This window comes from Quercus lobata, chromosome 5 (assembly GCF_001633185.2).
Source record: "Quercus lobata isolate SW786 chromosome 5, ValleyOak3.0 Primary Assembly, whole genome shotgun sequence".
NCBI lineage: Eukaryota > Viridiplantae > Streptophyta > Magnoliopsida > Fagales > Fagaceae > Quercus > Quercus lobata.
The window spans coordinates 27392600-27400866 of NC_044908.1; the positions used below are offsets into that span (position 1 = coordinate 27392600).

At 34.9% G+C, this 8267-nt stretch overlaps 2 long non-coding RNA genes across 2 annotated transcripts; one reads left to right on the top strand and one right to left on the bottom strand.

The window, feature by feature from the left end:
* Positions 1–2290: 2290 nt before the first annotated feature.
* LOC115989186 lies at positions 2291–7755 on the bottom strand. Its single transcript, XR_004091838.1, has 3 exons — positions 7593–7755; positions 6942–6993; positions 2291–2533 (listed from the first exon to the last, which is right to left on the bottom strand). It is a non-coding gene; the product is annotated as an uncharacterized LOC115989186 (long non-coding RNA).
* Positions 3298–6689, top strand: LOC115989185. The gene is made up of 3 exons (XR_004091837.1): positions 3298–3785; positions 5133–5203; positions 6414–6689. It is a non-coding gene; the product is annotated as an uncharacterized LOC115989185 (long non-coding RNA).
* Positions 7756–8267: the final 512 nt, after the last annotated feature.

Genomic DNA, 8267 nt, shown 5'->3' on the forward strand with positions numbered 1-8267 from the left:
AGAGCAGCCTGCTTCGTCATCATTGACAACCTACTATATAGACGAGGATATTCACTCCCTTATCTAAGATGTGCCAGCTTAGAAGAAACGGATTATGTGCTCTACGAGATACATGAGGGAATCTGTGGAAATCACATTTGAGTAAGATCTTTAGCAGGAATGGCACTCAGAGCAAGATATTACTGGCCAATTTTATGGAAGGATGCATACGAAAATGTCAGAGCATGCGATAAATGTCAATGCTTCACAAATTTCTAGACGAGACCAGGAGAGATGATGACACCCATATCTTCATCATGGCCCTTCGCCTAACGGGGAATTGACATTATGGGCCCATTCCTTCTAGGGAAGAAGCAACTCAGATTTTTGATCGTCGCAATTGATTACTTCATAAAATGGGTAGAAGCAGAACCAATGACAACAATAACGGAGGCTAAAGTCACAAGCTTTGTATGGAAAAATATTCTCTGCAAGTTTGGAGTCTTGCATGTCATAATATCAGACAATGGAAAGCAGTTTAACAATCCTAAGTTTCGAAAATTTTGTCAAGACTTAAGAGTCAAGAATCACTATTCTTCTCCAAGACACCTTCAGGCTAACGACCAAACAGAAGTAATGAACAGAAGCTTGCTAAAAATTACCTAAACTTAGCTTGAGGGGGTAAATAGGGCATGACCTGAGGAACTACAAAATGTCCTTTGGGCATATAGGACGACCACAAGATTTCCAACAGGAGAAACACCATTCAGACTAACATTTGGCACTGAGGCCGTCATACCAGTGGAAGTGGGACTGACAAGCTTCTGAGTCAAAACTTATGAAAACCAGAAGAACCAACAGGAGCTCAACGACAACCTGTTCCTAATTGATGAAGTCAGAGAAGAAGCTATGAAGCGAATGGCCAAACACGAGGAAGCGATGGTTAGATCCTACAACAGAAAGGTTAAGGTAAGAAGGTCCAACATAGGAGACCTCGTTCTTAGGAAGATATCACAGGAAATAAAGGATCCATCCCAAGGAAAACTAGGACCAGCCTGGGAAGGCCCCTACAAAGTAATCTGTCACTCTAGAGAAGGCTCCTACTACTCAAAGTCTTTAGACGGCCAGGAATTGCCTTGACCATGGAACATAGAACACTTGAAGAAATACTACCAGTAAGCAATGCTTTACATTTCAAGTTGTCTACTCTTCATATCAGTATGTACGAGAGTTATTACTTTTGTCATTCATAAGATCAATAATACATTAAAGCATTATCCATGCATATTTATCATTGATTATCCATGAGTTATTTATCAATGAAAATGTGTACAACACCTAGAAGTTATCCTTGGGAGACATCCCAAGGATCTCCATCATTAAAATTTCAAATCAAAAGCTATCCAAGCATAGCCAACGACGTCATAGCCATCAACGTTGTTAATACATAACTACCAAAGTTGACTAAATCAGAGCTATTTAAACCCAACTAATACAATCATCATTCAAACATGAATAAACAAAAAAAAAAAAAAATGGTTAACCTAAAGACGCTCCAATACCACAACTTTAAGTCATGAGTACAATGCAATATCGTCATTCAAACATGACTCAACAAAAAGCTGTTCAAACATAGCTAAAAAATACTAAGTTGTTCAAACACAACTTAGATCGTCATTCAAACATGACTCAATAAAAAACTATTCAAACACACCTAAAAAACACTAAGTTGTTCAAACACAACTAAGAACGTCATTCAAACATGACTCAATAAAAAGCTGTTCAAACACAGCTAAAAAATACTAAGGACCTTAACATTGAGTCTAGGTCTACCACGCCAAAGGCTAACAAACCTCAAGCGACCCACCTCCAATAGAATTAATTAAGGTCTCGTTGAACATAGCAAGATCGATTCACCAACCATTTACAACAAGAGTCTCCAAATTTAACATAGCACTCTAATCATCACCAAAGAAGTAAGCTCCATACCCAAGGTATAGCTAAAAAATATGAAAAACTGTTAGAGGGTGGGATGAGCTAACGCCTAGTAAGTAGCATAATTAATGGGGGTAGGGGAAATGCAAGTTTCATCTTCAATAATAATAATATGACAAGAATGATTAAATAATGAAACACAAAGTTTCTCAAAGTAAATAGAAACTATATACTATAATCTGTGAGTACCAACAATATAATTTCTGAAGTCGTAATATCTAACATAAGGTAAATTATCACAAATATACCACACTACCACATAGTCGGTCAGGGGATCCACCCATTCATAACTGGCATGATATTGTCTTCTCTGGTATGCAGACTCTTGGCCCCATGGACAGCAGCCTCACCCATACTCTCAAGGTTTTTCTCTCCCCCCATGGGTAGCAGAGAAAGCGTGTCAAATAGGACCTCTTTTGCATATGGTCTTTTGGCCCCATGGATAGTAGCCTCACCCACACACAATCAAGGAACATCTTCCCCCCATGCGCAACAGGAAAGAACGCATCATCCAAAGTGAAAGGGCACTGACCTGGATCTAATTCTGTTGTCACAAAGACTACAAAAACCAAATCAGGTGATCACCGGGAAATCACACATGGCATGGTGTTAAAACCATATAAAGCTCACAGGTTACATTACTTTGAAACACATAGTTTATATCTAGGTAGTTTCAGAAAAACCTTAAATAATTTAACTTCTACAAAGTTTTTAAGGTTTTCAACTTCATTCTTGTCAAGAGATTTTCTATCAATTTCCCACATAACAAGACAAGATAAGCATCTTTAAATTTTCCAATATACCATAAAATCCAAGATTTCCTTATCAAAGATTAAATAAAAGATGCTCATTTTTTCATATCAACAAATTCATGCATTTCCCAAATGCAATACCAAATATGATGCATTTTCATATATAATCATACATATATTAAGGTTACGACACAATAGTTGTAACACCCCGACCCTATTTTTTATAATTAAACTATGTGTTAAGTGGTTAAGTATTATTAATATTTTAAGCCACTTACTTACTAAAATTAATATAAGAGTATTTAATAATCATATTATTTTATAATGCCATTGAATAAGAATTGTAGAGTATAAATAATTAAAATGACTATTTGTATTATAAATATATACTTAGTATGTACAAAACTATATTAAATAGTTAAGTTATGAGATATATATATATATATATATATAGTTGTTGGTGTTTTAACTATGTATGGTGCATGAGATATTTTAGTGGAAATTTCACTCACATGCAACCAATTGAAATTCAACATATGTAAAGCCAAAGTTTCATGCATGTGAACAAACCCAAAGACCAAGACTTGGACATGCAATGAGCAAGCTCCACCTAATCTCTTCTTTGACTTTCTCAAGCTCTAGGACATCTCATAAACTCTCTTGCTCTCATTTTTCCTACGGGTAAACACACAAATCTGAAATTTCAGCTCACTTTGCTCTCTTTTTCTCTCAAGGAAAGTGCTAGGAAGCTCTCTTGAGTCTTCCCTCAAGTCCACCGGTTCACACACCAAAAGAAAGACAAAGCCCCATCCAAAAGTCTATTTCCCTCATCTTTTCTTGGCTGCACCAGAAGCTTCATTTTTCTTTCTCTATTCCTTTTCTTTGTTCTTACCTCTTCCTTCTTCTCTTGTTCTTATACGGCAGCCCCTTCTCACCAACAGCTCTCTCTCTCTCTCTCTCTCTCTCTCTCTCTCTCTCTCTCTCTCTCAAAGACCATATATCTCACTGTAAGGAAGAAATTAAAAGATTATCCCTAAGATTTCAGCTTCAAAGTTTGTGGTAAGTAAATAAAAACCTCATCTTATTAAGGGTATTTTAATGATGATATGGTTTGCTTTAGTTTCACTTCCATGTTCTCTAATATGATTGTTGAAGCTGAAATTTGTGGTTTGTGAAATTAGGAAATCATGAACTTGTAAGTTTTGTATATATATATATATATATATATGCTGTTTTAAGAAGCCTTGAAATTGTGTTGGTGATTTGTTGAAGGTAGATTAGGGTTTTTATTAATTAATGATTTTATATGATAAAGGAAGTAAGAAAAAGTTAGGATGAGTATTTTTGATGCTGCTGCTGGGATTTTTGTTGTGTGTATTTTTGCTCTAAATGGTTAAATGACTATATGTAAGTGTTTTATAACGTGTCTAATGAGTGTATAAAAATCCCTATATGAAAATACCCTCGTTTGATAATTGTTTGTGAATTTACGATAAAATGTTGCAAAGCTGTCACTGTGACAGATTCTGTGTTCATGCATGGTAAATTGTGTATTAAATTATATACAGTGAATTTGGATGCTAGGGTTATTTCCTATGAAATCTAAGATACACACGGTTATTATGGAAGTGGTCTCACAGAATTTGGGTAAACATAAAAATAATTTTTTAATTTGTAAGTTGCAAAAAATTCTGTCAGGACAGATTTGAGTATGCTGTATTTTGTGATTTTTATTAAATCATGGGTTTATTCTTTGACTCCGAAATTTTTATGGTTTATACTCGACATACAGGAGAGTAGTTATGTTAAATTTCATGACAATTGGATGTGTGTGGACAGCCCGTTTGTATTTTACAAATGGAGCATACGCTGCTGAAATGAGCAGTGAACAGCATATGCTACACCTGACTTTCTGGATTTAATTCTCAAGTTAGGGTGAATGTTTTGAGCTATAATTTAATATGCTTATCTTTTGGTATGTCTCGATCATAGATTAATTTTTGTGTAACTTGTTTTGAGGTTTAGTACTCAATGGAAGGGGTTCTAAACCATGCAACGGTTGTATTTATGAAGCTGTTTTGCCCGACGTGTTGTATGTTACCATATGAATGTATATAGTTACATGACCATATTTAAAAGATTTTATATTTATGCATGCATTATTGCCCTAACCTCAAAGCACCTTTTGAAATAAAGTTGGCTCTTCTAGAGATATGGGATTAATATAAGAATGTTGGTTTCTCTAGGATTTTGTACCTGTTGTTTGATGAATGTATTTTTGTTTGTGGGAACCTCATTGAGGTGGGATTAGAATTTCCTTGATTCTAAGAGATAGGCTTTCAGATGAATGTGTAAGTCTATGACAAGGAAATTATGGATAGTAATAAGCTTTGATTTATGGTTTAGGTGTTACCAGTATCAAAGTCATCAAAGTCTAAGCTCCTTCGACTTTAGGCTCTCGGTTCCTCTACTTTCAGGTAAGGGATAAGTTATATGGGCATTTGGCAAGTCATAAGATTATTTTAATGTATATTATGCATTAGAATGTTTTTTATTAGAGATATGACATGTAATCATTATTCTGACAAAGATATGTTCGTGAGCTTTCAAAAAACTTATGTATATGATTTAAGCATATTGATGCTATTATTGATTCCACGAACATGATGTTTAAAGAAAAGAATGGAAATGCTATTATTATGAAATGTTATGCAAAATAAGAAGTTTCAGTATGATGTAAAGTATGAAATATTTTTGGGTTATGTCCTTTGATGATCTGAACTCTGCCAGTAGGGGTTAATTACTGGCTTTCCATGAAAAATGTTATATGATTGGCCATTAAGTGGGATTGGCTCTGCTGTACCCGTCCCTTGTTGGTTACGGCCAAATTGTGGGGGAAGCCAACCTACCCCCATGGTTGGAAGATATGTATTATGATGTAATCCCGGGAATACCTGGCATTGTGGGGAATGTTAGATGCCTAGCACCGTGGTGCTAAAAGCCTCCCAAATAAGTACAGACTTATCAGATATGGGCTAACCAATAAGTTATTTATGAACAGCTATATTATGTTATTAATCATGAGAGAATGATTTTGTTAAATGCATTGTAAAAAGTTAAAAGCTCTCATGAAAATAAGAAGTTTCTGATGAAAAGAAAGCTGTTCATTAAAGATAAAAGTTTCTAAAGATCTGTTGTGCTATAAAGATAAAGTTTCTGATGAAAGTACAATTTTACGTTTCAAAGTTATCAGATAACTGTTTTTATAAAACGTTAAGTTTTATGACCATGAAAGTTATAGTATTTTATAAGAAGAAGTTTATAAAGAAAAGTTTTCTTATTAGTCAAGATGTTTCTAATTTAATACAAAGTTGCCAATTATCTGATTTAAGTTAAAATAATTATTTTGTAATGAGAATACATATATGGCGACTTTGTAGGAAATAAAAGAAGTTTAATCCGAAAGGTTTTGGTAATATTAAACCGATAAGAAAAAGGAGAACAATTATTTTCTATGAAGAGCGTATAAGCTATTATTATGAATAGTATAAAACACTATGCATGAAAAGATGTTCTCCTGTTCGAATATTCATAGAATGAAATGATTTGATTTACATGCATCCTTATTGAATTCTCATATATCTTACCTTTACTGAGTTGTGTAGCTCACCCCTTCCACTCTTTCAGTTAGCAAGTTTTATTTTGGAGCAGAGGGAGCCTTAGTCGAGTTTGGAAGGAGCTGGTTTTAGTTTTATATGTATAGATCCTAAATTAGCATTCTGACGTTTAGCTTTATAGTTATTGTGTATTCTAGGATCAAATGAAAGTTATGTACCTTAAAGTATTAAGAGATGTATTATGTAAAAGTATGGAAACTAAATGACTGGTGGATTATGCTATATTTTGAGTACGGTGTAGATGCTCTGACTATCAAGTGAAAAATTATATCAAGAAGTAAAGAAACAAGTATGAAAACAAAAAGAGAAGCTTTTGTAAAAGTTTTCAAAAAGTTAAGTTGGTTCTTGTTGATATCAGGTTTAGGCTTGATATTAGCATGCCGGTCATGGTCACAAATCCAGGTATCGGGTTTAGGGCGTGACAATAGTTTTTAGGAAAATATAATTTTTGTAGGTAGTTTCCAAAAGCATGTCTAACCCAAAAACAACATTTATGCAACATGTTTATTTTTCAAAAATCCCATTAAAAGCTACTTACCTCGCAACCGCAAAAGCCTAATTCTTCAAGCTCCAAGGAGATTAGCTAGAACCTAAACAATATCAAGTAAACCTATCACAATACGCATAGAGCTTGAAATTGTATCTAGCTGCAATTTAGGAATTGCCAAATAAGCACTTAATTAGGCAATCCTAGTATTTAACCTGATCAATAACATATTCCTCTTCCAAAGTTTCTCAACAAATTAATTCACAAGGCATAGACTCCAATTTATAAAGTTAACCCATTCAATATCATCTCCAACATTATGACTAGCTTCCATAAGATTTACACAATATCTTCAAGAGACCCATGTAAGCAAAATCAAAATATCCTCTAAAACAAGAAATTTAGAACTTCAACTAACTTCAAATAAACTCAATAGCAATGGAAAAATTAGATTTACCAATCATCACATGTTATAACTCAAAACCCTTATATTTCCACCATAAATAAACCTTAGCTAGTTATCATTAACACAAACCATAAACCCACTCATCAAATAATTCCACCAATACAAAACACATACATATAAACACATAAATATCACTTTCAATGCTCATAAATCACATGGGTATCATTATTAAAGCTTAGATAAAAATATAACCTCAAGCAAAATATAAAACTCACCAAAAGGATTAGAAATTTTACCTCAAATAAAAGATGAAGATGCTTAGATGTTCCTAAGGATTTTCTAGTGACATTGCCGGAAAAATGATGGTGGAGATGGTGGCATGGAGGTACCAATGGGAAAGTGTGAGGGAGTGTGAGATGAGTGTTTGTATTTGTGAGAAGATGAAAAAGAAAACAAGAGTAGAGGACCCTTGAAGACCGGCCAAAAGAGAGAAAAGGGATAGTGTGAAATGAGTGGTGGAGAATGGTGGGTAGGTGGGAGCACGTGGGACACTTAAAATATCTGAACCCCCCCCCCCCCCCCAGCCGCTTTTTGTGACTGGGACGTTACATCATCCACGGAGAATGCCTCATAAGCCTTCAGAGCAGCCGTGTCAGCATTGTCCCAAAAGGTAGGAAGGAAATATTTTCCACCCACCTTCTTCTTCTTCCTAGCCTCCTCTCCAGCAGAGGCAATTACCTCCAAAGACGAAGTGGGAGAGGCAGGATGCTTAGCAGGTGAATGAGCAAGAGGAGGAGTTACCACAGGATCTTCCTAGAAACGTCACCCGTCTTTGAACGTTTCTTGGACAGGAGACCACTGATAAGGCCACCCTTGGCCTTCTTCTCTTGAGCCTTGGCTAGTTTTTTCTTACTAAACCTAGTCATCACTTCTGAAAGGAAGAAGAAAACATATATATAAAAAAAGAAAAA